A 14,553-nucleotide genomic window follows, 5' to 3' on the forward strand; every position below is an offset into this window, starting at 1 on the left:
GCTGCCGTAACGAACAATATTGCTACGGCAGCGTCACACGCACATACCTGTTCAGCGACGTCGCTGTGGCCGCCGAACAATCTCCCACCTTCAAGGGGGATATGCGTCACAAACACCGTGACCTTGACGATATATCGTTAGCAATGTTGCAGCATGTAAAGCACCCTTTAGGGTACAGGATAATGACACTGACACTCGGGGTACAGGATAATGACACTGACACTTGGCTTTTACGCTCAGCACCCAGGTTTCCCATGATCTGAAATCCCTTTATCAGCACCCAGCTTTCCTATGTTCTGATATCCATCTTGTCTTCGCCACCCAGCTTTCCCATGCTCTGCCATACATCTTTCCCTCAGCACCCAGCTTTCCCATAACAGAGTATGGGAAAGCTGGGTGCTGAGAGAAGATGTACAGCAGAACATGGGAAAGCTGGGTGCTGAGGAAAAAAGCCTTTTTCCCTCAGCACAAAACATTTCCATCCCATGCTTATATCTTTGTCCCCTCCCCTCGTATATAGTTCTCCAAATACAATAATGGCCCCCACATAGCCTTCCATATAATATAAAGGGTCCCACATAACCCTTAATATGTTAGAATGCACCCCCATAGTCCTCCATGTATTATAATGCATTTCCCATAGTCCTCCATATATTATAATTCACCCCATAGTTCTCCATATTTTATACTGCACCACATAGTCCTCCATGTTTATAACGCACCCCCATAGTCCATGTGTAAGATAGCCTCCATATATTATAATGCACCCCCATAGCCTCATACTCCTCCATGTATAATGCACCCCTAACTTATGCATAAGGTGTCCTTCATGTTGTATAATGGATCCCCATAGACCTCCGTGTATAATACACCCCTATAGCCCATGTATAAGGTGTCCTTCATGTTTATTATGCAGTCCCATAGACCTCCATGTATCATGAAGCCAGCCCCCCAAGGCTTCCATGTGTTATGAAGCCAGCCCCTCCAGGGCTTCCATGTGTCATGCAGCCAGCCCCCCCCAGGGCCTCCATGTGTCATGCAGCCAGCCCCCCTAAGGCCTCCATGTGTCATGCAGCCAGCCACCCTAGGGCCTCCATGTGTCATGCAGCCAACCCCCCAGGTGTCATGCAGCCAGCCCCCCCAGGGCCTCCATGTGTCAGGCAGCCAACCCCCCAGGGCCTCCATGTGTCAGGCAGCCAGCCCCCCCAGGTATCATGCAGCCAGCCCCCCCCCCAGGGCTTCTATGTGTCATGCAGCCAGCCCCCCAAGGGCCTCTATGTGTCATGCAGCCAGCCCCCCCAGGGTCTCCATGTGTCATGCAGCCATCCCTCCCAGGGCCTCCATGTGTCATGCAGCCAGCCCCCCAGGGCTTCCGTGTGTCATGCAGCCAGCTGCCCAGGCCTCTATGTATCATGCAGCCAGCCGCCCCAGGCCTCCATGTGTCATGCAGCCAGCCCCCCCAGGTCTCCATGTGTCATGCAGCCAACCCCCCAGGTGTCATGCAGCCAGCCCCCCTAGGACCTCCATGTGTCAGGCAGCCAGTTCCCCCAGGTATCATGCAGCCAACCCCCGCAGGGCCTCTGTGTCATGCAGCCAGCCCCCCCAGGGCCTCCATGTGTCATGCAGCCATCCCCCCAGGGCCTCCGTGTGTCATGCAGCCAGCCCCCACCCAGGGCCTCCATGTGTCATGCAGCCAGCCCCCCAGACCTCCATGTATCATGCAGCCAGCCGCCCCAGGCCTCCATGTGTCATGCAGCCAGCCCCACCAGGTCTCCATGTGTCATGCAGCCAGCCCCACCAGGTCTCCATGTGTCATGCAGCCAGCCCCCCAGGCCTCCATGTGTCATGCAGCCAGCTCCCCCAGGGCCTCCATGTGTCATGCAGCCAGCAAAATAAAAAAACAAGTACCTCTCTTCTCCTTCCGATCCCTGCAACCTCGGTAGTTACGCCCCTGCCCCCATATGTCACACACCCTGCTCTCCATACAGCCTGCACCCCCCATATCACACACACTACACCCCCATATGTCTCAAACCCTGCCCCACATATCTCACCCTGCCTATACCCCAACATACCCCTCTCAAACACTATGCACCCCTTCACATCCTTCTGTCACAGTCTGCAGCCCTCATATGCCACTCACCATGCAGCCCCCCTCCCCCTCATGTCCCCTTTTTTCTCATTACCAGTCATGTCTCCAAATCTCCTTCAGAAATCAGTATCTTCTTGCTTTCTGCCCGGCAAACCTGTGTCTCCTCCCACACAGTCACATGGGCATGACATTATCGCAGGTCCTGGCAGGATGGATTCCGTCTTCTGTGCAGGAGCACTTCTGCTCTGCCGCAGGTCAGAGAGCCCCTCTACTGACACCAGGCCCCCCTGACTCACAGGCTGGTAGTCGGCCACTACACAGCGCATCTCCTCTCTTACAGAGAAGAGACGGTTCTGCAGAGTGCCTGATGGGCCCCTATAACCCTGCGGGCCCAGTTGCAGTGGCGACCTCTGCGACCGCGGTCGTTACACCCCTGGGCCTATTCATCAAAGGTTTTACTCCTAAAATACGGTATAATAGCTTTGAAAATTCTCAAAATGTTGGCACAAAGTGCAGTTGCTCAAAATATTTCTGACTTTTGGCATTGCGTTTTCAGCTCTGATAAACTAGGGGGTATGGCGTCCCTGAGGCTCAGTCGCCACAGGGTATTCCATCTGACTTAAGGTGCAAAACTCATCCTGGGTAAGGGAGCGGTCAACCACTGGTTTTCACTTACACAACACACACAGCTTAGCAGCCCCGCTGAAACTGGGCTGAAGGTGGTCACTGTAGCAGGGAAGTAAATTGTGAATAATTTATCCTGTGCTGGATGGGGGAGGGTAACACACAGAAGATCATGTCTTTTACCCTCAGCCAGGTTGGGAGGAGTCTCCAACACCTGGCTATACACACTCCCCCATGACATCACAGGTTACAGCCAATAATAGGGCTAAATTAATCTTGGTCACAAGCCCTATATAAAGCTGACCTCTCACCCCCCTCTCTCTCTTCTCTCTTCCTCCCTGGATGGACACACAGAAGGATGGCTGAGTACCCCTCATATAGGGATAGATAGTATCATATTGTTGGGTGGGCTGTAACTGTGTGAGTGCAATAGTGGGTGGTATGTATCTGTGGGTTTTATAGTAAAGTATTTACTGGTGTTTTATTGTATTGTATGTGTATACAATTTAGTATTTGCTTTTCATAGTGATTACATGTGCTTGAATTATATAGTGTATTAAGTGTAGTCTTGTTAGTTAATAAACTTGTTATATTTTATTATTACAACAAAGTGACTCTGAGTATATGCTTATTTGGGATGTACCAGGAATATAGGGCAAAGCAGAATAAGGCAATAGAAACAGAGAAATTATTACCCTTGGGAATATATACAGTATATTTGTGATATTGGGAATAGATCCTTTGTGATAGTAAAGAGACGAAGGTCTTTTACACCATTTGCACAATAATAGTTGGGGTGTTGGTGTTTTGTCCCCTTGTGCTTTTATTCCCCTTTTACAGTCACCATAACAACAGGATTTTTCCAGCCAACAGTGAGTCATCAGGAAGGTGGGGTCCCACCAGGGAAGTGAGAGAGCACACACACATTCAGGTCAGAATAGTCTGGTGCACAGAACAACACGGTCACTGGAGAGAGTGCTTAAGAGCTTCTCCAACTAGGACTGGCCCGACTGGAAGAGGCAAGAGACGACCGGGTGAGCTGGAGAGACAGAGGAGAAACATGGTTGCTGAGGGGAGAGCTTCATTGCTCCCTTGAAACTGGTGCAGAGCCCTAGGGTGGAACATGCTCCATGTTGGACTACCAGAATCTGCAGGACAGGGGGATTGTACGTCCCTCTGGCCACCACCAATTCCCGGAGCACAGTGGCACATAGGGCCCGGGGTCGGGATTACGGTCAGGCCCTACAGCAGACCCGCGTCACATGCATACAGGACAGTAGCTGAGTTACAAGAACTGGGGTCTCCAAGTAGCTTCTTGCCATGGGGATCCAACACCAAGCACAAGGAGGAAGGTCTTCAGTTCACAGCACCGGTGTTGACCTTGAACTTACCTGGGATCGGCCAGGGCCGGTACCCTGAATGCAGCACCAGAACTGTGAGTAAATAGATCTTGACCCATACCTTCTGGCTCAATCTATCATTACTGGCACCGGCGCTCCGGCACCAGCGGCCAACTATCATCCCCATCATCCTCATCGGGGCCCGCTCCACCTGTGGGGAGCAGGACCATCCTTGCTGCAACATCATCAGTCCCGGAGGACATCACCCACAGTGGCGGCTAATCCCTGGCCGCATACCACAGGTGGCATCACGAGACAAATCATCCTTCATCATTCCCCCCTCTTTATTGTACACCTCGGAGCCACAGAGCTGGGCAGGGCCACCTGTGACATCCCCAGACCTGACATCACCGGCCCGGCGACGACTAACAAGTTTAACCCCCTGCCCTGTGGGTGCTACAGGGGCACTTGGGAAGAGACAGAATGAGATGGTGTCAAAATACTTACCACTAGAGATGAGCGATGTTCGAATCGAACCGTTCGCCAATTTCAAATTCGAGTTGTTTTGGGTGGTGTTTGAGTCGTTCGACGAACTCGAACGATTTGCTTCATGTTCGACCGTTCGATAACGGTTCGATCACCAGAAGCGTAACTAGTTACTAGCTGGCTTTTCACTGTAATACTGTCAGTCACTGTTACTAATGATATCAAAAGTAAGCGTATAGTGTGCGGGGGGACGGGGTTTAGATCAGTGCAGCTGAGTGCTGAAAGAATGGCGATCACCATTTTTTTTTTTCCTAACCGCGCGTACAGTGGGGCAGGCCAGGCTGTCAGCCAATCACAGACCCACACACAGCAAAGTGGATTTTTACCAGACAAGCAAGGGCATGTGTCATTGGCTGTGCATGTCACATGTCCTTGCCCTATAAGACCCGGCCATTTTCCCCATCGCCGCCATTATCTCACTGCTGCGGATGTGTGACAGTCACCGCTCCCACTGCTGCTGTTGCTGTGGGCGCTATACATTTATACAGTGCAATCTACACATCGGTTTAGGGATTAGGGACTACTTGTAATTTCAGCCCTTTTCAGGGCTAGATTAGAGCAGTTCATAGCCATTTTTGCTAGGCAGGTCTGTGCCAGCGCTGTGCAAGGGTTTATCACAGCGTCTGTCTAAATCAGCTCAGGCAATTCCTTGGGGCATAGTTTCATTGTCTGGAATAGTCAGTGAGGATTCCTCTGCTGACAAGAAAGCTATACCACCTCTGCATTCTACACCACCTCTCCATTTCTGCTACGCAATTTTAAGTGCAAAAAGTGCAGGCAGTTCCTTGGGGTATAGTTTCATTGTCTGGGATAGTCAGTGAGGATTCATCTGCTGACAAGAAAGCTATACCACCTCTGTATTCTACACCACCTCTCCATTTCTGCTACGCAATTTTAAGTGCAAAAAGTGCAGGCAGTTCCTTGGGGTATAGTTTCATTGTCTGGGATAGTCAGTGAGGATTCCTCTGCTGACAAGAAAGCTATACCACCTCTGTATTCTACACCACCTCTCCATTTCTGTTATGCAATTTTAAGTGCAAAAAGTGCAGGCAGTTCCTTGGGGCATAGTTTCATTGTCTGGGATAGTCAGTGAGGGTTCCTCTGCTGACAAGAAAGCTATACCACCTCTCAATTCTACACCACTTCTCCATTTCTGCTACGTAATTTTAAGTGCAAAAAGTGCAGGCAGTTCCTTGGGGCATAGTTTCATTGTCTGGGATAGTCAGTGAGGATTCCTCTGCTGACAAGAAAGCTATACCACCTCTGCATTCTACACCACCTCTCCATTTCTGCTACGCAATTTTAACTGCAAAAACTGCAGGCAGTTCCTTGGGGCATAGTTTCATTGTCTGGGATAGTCAGTGAGGATTCCTCTGCTGACAAGAAAGCTATACCACCTCTGCATTCTACACCACCTCTCCATTTCTGCTACGCAATTTTAACTGCAAAAAGTGCAGGCAATTTTTTGGGGCATAGTATGAGTGTCTGTAAAAGTCAGTGACGTACCACTGCTGTCAATAAAGCTACACCACCTCTCCATTTCTGCTACACAATTTTTAACTGCAAGTAGTCCAGCCAATTTGTGAGGAAGGTGCAGGCGGAGATATAATGTTGCCTTCATCCAAAGGTGGTGCTCTCGATGTCTGAGAGAGCTCAACACCAGCAGCTGTTTCCACTTCCAAAACAACTGACGACCTGCCAATCACACTGCCTGTTGCGGGTAAAGGGGTAGAAGGTCTGCGTCCAAAAGCATGTGTGACTGCTGTCCCCACAGTCACAGAGGATGAAGAGCATGCAGATGCACTTGATGGGGCAGATGGTGGTTGCCCCGCCCTGCTAGACTGCATTGTAGCACAGTGACCTTCCCACTGCGACTTATGCTTCATTTAAAGTCGTGTGTAGGGTGGGCTCCCCAGTATACAGCAAAACCACACACCAAGAAAAGGACTCTAGGCAGTTGGGTTGATAAATGATTGTTTAACTTTACCAAAACAAATTATAACAACCATGCATAAAACAGAAAGAATAGAACAATCTATTCACAAGTCCAAAAGCCTACACCCCTATGTTGCAACACTCGTAATGGTGATTTATACCCCCTTATCACCAACCTTTGCCTAACCATGCGACTGTCTAAACAGTTGCCTAATACCTGGTAATCCCTCTGCGTAGCAGGAGTAATTGTGTGTGTGTGTGAACACGACCTACCAGTGGCGCAGCACAAGAGCTTACAACTTATCTGCCTAAACATAGACAAAACCCATTAACCCCCCTGAATACCCTTGTTTGCTGAAGCCTCACAGATAAGGCAGATGATAAAAGTGGTAAGGCAAACCACACAGCTCAGCAACACTCTCCTGGAAACTTGTAAAGCAACAGTCACTGCAAACATGTGTCACTGTCCCTCTAGGATTTTAACTGTAACTGACAAACTGACAGAGCAGAGGCAGCAAGTCTTATTGTCTATATAGTCGGCCTAAGCAGAACAGATATGTGTTTTGTTACCTAAACAAAGTGTTGCGTGCACGCAGTCCTGGCTGGGCCCAGCCTACCGTACCCAGGTACTGTGATGTCCAGTTGCCATAAATACAGACTTGACGATCCTCTCACGGTAAACAGTATAGCCAGCAACTGAAGAATGGCGGTCTCCAGCACAGGATGCTGCTCACAGGCGTTACGGTCCTCCTCATCAAACTCCAACACGAGTCTCCTCACAATCCATCTAAGTGTTTCCGCGGCGGCTCCTTTATGTTACGCATACCTTTTGCTTTTCCTTCAGATCACATACAGCACCTCCTCCAGTCTCCAAGTCCACAGCCGACGACCGTTTTGCTATTGCTATAGTGACCAAACAGTCAAAGGCAGATGCAAAACAGCAGCCCCTTGTGGGTGGTCAGCAACAATGCATACAATGAATGGCAAATAAACATCTTGTCTTCACAGTGGATAAAGGTCATCAATACACCCTCACCCTATCACTTCATATCCATGTGACGGTTCATGGACGAAGTACTCAAACTAGTGAGTTTTGGGCCTCTACTTACAGATTGGTGACAAATCTTATAGATGACATGAGTTGTGTGATCCTTTGCGATGTCAAAAAAGGCCCAGGCTAGGCAAGGCTTAGAGCCCATGCGACCTGCAGAGCCACCACGACTTGTGCTCAGAGGCAGAGTTGTGGCTGAAGATGCAGTTGTTGACGTGCTTCCAGTACTCCGTCTCTGTCCAGGAAGGCACAACCTAACCTCGTCGTCAGTAGCATCCACTTCCACATCCTCTGTTGACCTCATCGACTGGCTGACTGTGGGTTGACAGTATGTGGGGTCTCCAACCTCATCATCACCCTGTATGTTTTAACTCCCTTCGTCCTGACTCCTCAGAGCCAACCTCTTCCTGCCCTGACCAAATAGTAAAGTTGTCATTCCAATCAGGTATCTGAGTCTCATCAGCATGTTCCCCATTGTCTCCACCAAGAGGAGTTACAGTTTGGGAATGAGGGTCTACATTATGCTCAGAACCATCTTCATTTGGGCCTAGATCCTACTCACAAAGCTTCTGGGCATCAGTGCAGATCATTTCCTTGTCTAGACTCACTGCAGCTTTGGAGTAGACCTCTGATTCCCAGGCTATAGTGTGACTGAACAGCTCTGCAGACTCAACCATCTCTGTTACCCCATACTCAGCAGGGCGGGTGGAGACTTGAGAGCTGGTAGGAAGCAAGTGCGATTGGGGTGACACCACAGAGGAATGGAGTATTTGGGATATTGAAGTTGAGGAGGAGGAGAGACCATTTGATGGAGCACTTGAGATCAATTCAAGCACCTGCTGTTTTGGTGCCTCATCTACATTTGGTAGCCATGGTCGTGTCCGTAACAAAGGGATCATATCAGATTATCCATGGGAAGAAGTAGTCATTTTATTTTGGCTGGAAGATGGTGTTACAAATCGGTGCCACCGTAGTCACAAGCAGCCTGCTGCGGTTCCAGTTGCGCACAGGCCTCGGCTGCCATTTTTGGCCGTGCCTCGGGTCGTCAAGCTGGCTGCTTCCTCCTTCACGTCTAAGTGTGGAGAGGCGGCTAGTGCGCATGCATGTGCCGATTTAACCCAGCCATAGCCTAAGTCCAGTGTTTCGCCTAGTGAGCATGCTCAGCCTGACTGTGCCATTCCTGAGGCGAAGTCTTCAGTTCGGGCTACTGAGCATGCTCCCACACTTAGTGCGAAAAGCCTTTTTGCACAGGTACTTGTACTCCGTGCCGTGCCTAAAGCAGGCTTTATGCGCTGCGATCTCGCTCAAGCGATCTCGTTGGGGTCATGGAATTTGTGACGCACATCCGGTCGCTTTAGCGATGTCTTTGCATGTAACACCTATGAGCGATTTTGAATCGTCGCAAAAATGGTCAAAATCGCTCATCGGTGACATGCTCCCCTATTCTCGAATATCGCTGCTGCTCGGTGTACGAAGTAGTTCGTCGCTCCTGCGGCAGCACACATCGCTATGTGTGACACCGCAGGAACGAGGAACCTCACCTTACTGGCGGCCGCCCGCAATGAGGAAGGAACGAGGTGGGCGGGATGTTACGTCCTGCTCATCTCTGCCCCTCCGCTTCTATTGGGCGGCGGTTCGGTGACACTGCTGTGACGTTGCTGTGACACTAAACGAACTGCCCCCTTAGAAAGGAGGCGGTTCGCCGGTCACAGCAACGTCGCTAGTCAGGTAAGTAGTGTGACGGGTCATCACGATGTTGTGCGCCACGGGCAGTGATTTGCCTGTGTCGCACACCCGATGGGGGCGGGTACGCACGCTAGCGATATCGGTCACGATATCGCAGCGTGTAAAGCGGCCTTAAGTCCTGTGTTGTGCCTACTGTGCATGCTCAAGCTGATAGTCTGTTTTCTGAGACTGTTGTTCAGGCTACTTCAGGCACTTAGTGCATCAATGGCTAGGTCCGGTAAGGACCTCACTGGCCATGCCCGTGAGGTGGCAGGCCCTGATAGGCCAGAGGGCATCAGGTGTCCTGATGATGTGGCCACTCTGGACTGGCTCGCAGAGGCCCGCCCCTATGACTTGGCACCTCATCATTGTTTGTCAGACGATGACTGGTGAGGTGTTTGGGGCGTGGCTGCCATGAGGTCATCAGTGAAGTGGCGGTTCCGGATAGGCCGCTGGTTATGTCACTGATGACGCGGCACTCAGCTATTGGCTCCTGGAGGTGCATTGTGGTCCACCCTGGGTTGGGGCGGACCCAGGTTATAAAAGAGGCTGGAAACAACATGGAGGTGTGCAGTCTTCTACTATGCTCAGACAGAGCACACCTCCATGTACTGAATCCATTGCGGCTTTAGGACAGAGGTAGGCAGGGATAGGGTGTCGGTGCTGGACGCCACCACACTTGGTAACGCGGCACGGTTACGGCCAGCTCCTGTCCTACTAGTCCTGCTAGTGTAGCCTAGTGGCATTAACTGGGCTGCTGCTGCTGTGCCTGCTGTCCACAGGTGTGCCCCCTACGCACACGGACAGCGTACCCCAGGGTCCCTGTGTTGTTAATAGGGAGTTCCTGGGCTGGGTGTGTGGACCCTGTCATGCTAACAGGGTTCACAGTCTCCTGATCCGAGTGTCGTCTAACTCGGGTCAGGCTCCTATTAGTTTAAGAGCCACCCAGCTCTGTATCCTCCGCCTAACCTTCGGGTTGCCAGCATCTCCTTTTCCATCTGGGAGCACGGTGGATCCTGACTGGCAATTGGGATATATACTACCATATCCTAACCTGTCAGTCCCCCTGTAACAAATGGTGTTTCTTCAGCAGATGTAAAGGCCACTTTACACGCAGAGATAAATCTTTGGCAGATCTGTGGTTGCAGTGAAATCATGGACATATTGTTCCATTTGAACACAGCCACAAACCTGGCACTTATTGTCCATAAAAGAGGCTGCAATTTCACTGAAACCACTGATCTGCCACAGATTTATCTCTTTTTGTAAAGTGTCCTTTACTGTTACTTTACCACCAACCCCATGGACACAAACTTTTTTCCCTTTCCACCAGCATCTGGCCTTTTTCCACTCCTTTTGTATATGACCAAATTTGCAACTCTGTAGGGACACCCTACTCAACGCCGTCTCAGCACAGCAGCCAGCCCTCGGTCCCACAGATGTGGACAAGTAAAAGACCATTTCCTCCTAGCCATGACAAAGTGGTGAGATTCATTCTGTGCACCACTGGTGTTTAGTGGAAAAGATGATCTAAGATTGTGTAACAGCTTCTGCTGATACTCCTGCATACGTGCGTCCCTTTGTATGGCAGAAATTATTTTGCCAAATTTGGCCACAGACATTACTTAAGTGGCATCAATTTTCCCACAGTTGGAAACTTAAAATGGTTATTTTCATGAAGCACATTAAAAAATCCACAAGTCTTTACTCTCCCCAGGATGACACAGGGGTAGAAAATTCCTTGCAGATCCCTGATTTATTCATCTTGATGAACGTTAGTCTGTCCACATTGTCACTGGACAGATGCGTGCGCTTATCTGTCAGCACACCCCCAGCAGCACTGAAGACACGTTCCGAGAGAATGCTGGCTGCGGAACACGACAAGATCCCCAAGGCGTAAGTGGCGAGCTCAGGCCATTTTTCCTGATTGGAAGCCCAAAATGAGCAAGGCTCCAGTTGCACAGTCATGGCATCGATGTTCATTTGCAAATACTACTACATCTGTGTCTCCTCCTCCTTTTACTCGTCCAGCTCTTTTCTTTTCGCATGAGTATATGTACTTGTCACTTTTCCAAGTGTTTGTAGTGTCTTGTGAGTTGTCACCTTTTGGACAACTTAGAAGGTGTTTGTATGTGTTTGTGTTTGCCTGCCATTGTTTTCAATGGGGTTCGAAGGTGTTCGTCAAACCTTGGACAAACACACCCGCCGTTCGAACACTAGGGGGCTTGCTCATCACTACTTACCACATCTTAGTAAATGCTTTGTGTGGTTTCCAAAATGTGGTCACTTTTTATTGGTTTCTTTTATTAGTTCAACGCCGAGGTTCTAAAGTTGTGCACAATGATGTGATGCAAAAATTAAATTAGTGCTCAAATGTCCTGGGTGCTTATTTAACCTCGAGGCCTGTTGTGTGACCTAGCAAAAGATCAGTAAGACATGGAAGATAATTCTAAAACCAGCAAACACAATATAATAATAAGAAGAAAGCTATCTTTTCAGATGCATCTGGGCTGAGCCCAACATATTGGGCACTAAAATGACAAACCCTTTTTGACTCAATTTGATGAGTCATTTCATGAAACAGGAACTAGATAAGATTTTTAGGATGAATGCGGGATCAGAGTTATTAGCAATGATTTGGTATACAATGAAGGTGTATGAGAGAGCAATCTACGAGTATATAAGAAATAATTCCAGTCATAGATCTTGAACTAAGGAATTCATCCAGAATTTTGAATGTAGTATCAAATTGATCATTTTGATAGTACTCATAAGAAATTAGAAACGGACCAAAAATTATTTATTCATCACCTTATATCCAAAGCAAAAAATATTTTTTTTATTAAACAGAAATTCTTTGAATAAAGGGAAAGTGTGAGTCATCTATTATCTACTATAGTTGAATCACAGGATTGTCCATCTCATATAGCACAATTGATTATGGAAAATGGGAATACAATATCAGGTAATGCTCCCCCACCCCACCATTTTTGTGCATTTTTTGCCAAGAGATACAGATTTAGTGCTGAAATTTTTACACCATTTTTCTGCAATAGTATATGTGGCACCCCAGTGGTCATGGGAGCCACAGTGGCATTGTTCTTTTCACCGGGGGGGCAATGGTATGCCTGGAAGCAGCGGGGACACCTCTATGCCAAATACAATCACATACACCACACTTCCTAATCCAGGCCAGAAGGGGGAGCTCAAGTCCTGTTTGGGGCGAGCTCCCCTGTGCATTCTGGGCTGGGAAAGGGTTAGAGAAGGGAAGAGGAAGAGAAAACTAAGAAGGTTAGTAGCAGTGAAAGAGAGCGGTCACTGTAAGAGAGCTGGCTCAAGCTTTCCAGGACCGAGTGCTGAATCAGGACACCGGGGTCCTCGACTGTCGGGTACTAACAGCCCACCTTTTACTGATCAGTTGTTATGGTCCCAGGTTACAGTGGTCCAGTCAGTCAGGAAGCAGTGAGAAATTCCTTCTCTGCCAGGTACATTGGAGGCCTTCCTTAGTGATCTCTTACTGTGGGTTGCTGTGGTCTGGAGCAGCACAGCGTCCCTCTTTCTAGGTGTAATTTTCCTTGACCCTTGTGGCAGGCAGCGCGAGCCGGATGTAGGGCCCGCTGGTACTTCAGCGGCCCCTGGCTCTATTATGCTACTGCGCTTTGGGAGTCTTTGTTGGACAGGCGGTGTGGAACGTCCTGCCCTCCGTGTTTACTCCTGGCAGGAATCTTCCTGTTCTTCACCCCACGTGAACGGGGGACCAGAAGTCTTGCCATGCTTTGGTTGCCTGACCAGGAGATCTTGCAGGGGAGCCGCCATCTTGGTGTAGCCCTTCACAAACCTTCGGTAATACCCCATCAGACCCAGGAACTGCCGCACCTCCTTGACGGTATTTGGCCTTGGACAGTTCTGGATAGCCATTACCTTCTCGAGATCCAGTGCCACGCCCTCAGCGCTAACCACATGCCCCAGGTACTGGACCTTAGGTTTCAGTAGGTGGCACTTAGATGGTTTTAGCTTCATCCCATACCTGGATAGGGCTTCGAATACTTCCGCCAGATGTTCCAGATGCTCTGCGTATGTTTTGGAATACACGATTACGTCATCCAGGTAAAGCAGTACAATTTTGAAGTTGTTGTAGTGGCCCAAGCAGCACTCCATGAGTCTCTGAAACGTTCCCGGTGCATTGCACAGCCCAATGGCATGCTATTGAACTCGAATAATCCCATCGGGGTGGCAAAGGCAGTCTTCTCACGGTTCTCTTCGACAACAGACACCTGCCAATAGCTGCTGGTGAGATCAAGGGTCGAGAAGTAATTTGCAGACTTCACTGCACTCAATGATTCTTCAATACGGGGTATCGGATAGGCATCCTTGTGGGTGATTTTATTGATTTGCCTGTAGTCTACGCACATTCTCATAGTGACGTCCTTCTTCTTAACCAAAACCAGTGGAGCTGCCCAGGGGCTGCAACTATCCCTGATGACCCCTGCCTCCTTCATGTTCCTCAACATCTCCTTGGCACATTGGTAATGAGCGGGTGGTATAGGCCTGTACCTCTCTTTAATGGGTGGATGTGCCCCTGTGAGTATGTGGTGTTGTACCCCTTTCACCCTCCCAAAGTCTAATGGATATTTGCTAAAGACTTACTCATACTCCTGTACTACCCTGTAAACCCCTTGTTTCTAATGTGGAGGTGTGGAGTCAGTACCTACATGTAACTCCTGACACCATTTCTCCGGCTGACCCTGGGTGTTGTCACTGGCTGACTGATCTGGTGTGCTTGGCGATTCTAATGCCTGGATGGAATCTGTATCTACTGTGAACAGTTTGGCATATCTGGGCAACTTAACCTCCTCTCCTCCACAATTCAACACTTGCACGGGCACTCTTCCCTTACGGACATCAACTACTCCTCTGGCTGTCAATACTGTAGGCCAGTGTTCTGAGGGCAGGGACTCCACCACTGCCTGATAATCCTGTCCACGGGAACCTACAGCTGCCCTGCACCATATCATCATTTCACTCCGCGGGGGCACTACAAGAGGGGCTACATCCATCACCCATACACCACTAATTTCTCCACCGGATAGATTTACCTGTTGCCGCTGCAGGAGGACTCGGATTTCCCGTTGCAGGACCCACTGTCGCCCTGCTCCTGCAGTTTCAGAGAGCTGTTGAAGTAAAAACAGTACTTCCCCCGTACAATTCTCAATGACATTTGTGCCCAAAATCATTTTAGG

The 14,553-nt window shown here is 49.4% G+C and overlaps 1 protein-coding gene across 2 annotated transcripts in view; it reads left to right on the forward strand.

Moving 5' to 3' along the window:
* CACNA1S (calcium voltage-gated channel subunit alpha1 S) overlaps nt 1-14,553 on the forward strand; it is a 2,360,423-nt gene that overhangs the window by 1,328,817 nt on the left and 1,017,053 nt on the right. The gene's annotated exons all lie outside the window — the stretch shown is intronic.

Source organism: Anomaloglossus baeobatrachus, chromosome 1 (assembly GCF_048569485.1).
Source record: "Anomaloglossus baeobatrachus isolate aAnoBae1 chromosome 1, aAnoBae1.hap1, whole genome shotgun sequence".
Taxonomy (NCBI): Eukaryota; Metazoa; Chordata; class Amphibia; order Anura; family Aromobatidae; genus Anomaloglossus; species Anomaloglossus baeobatrachus.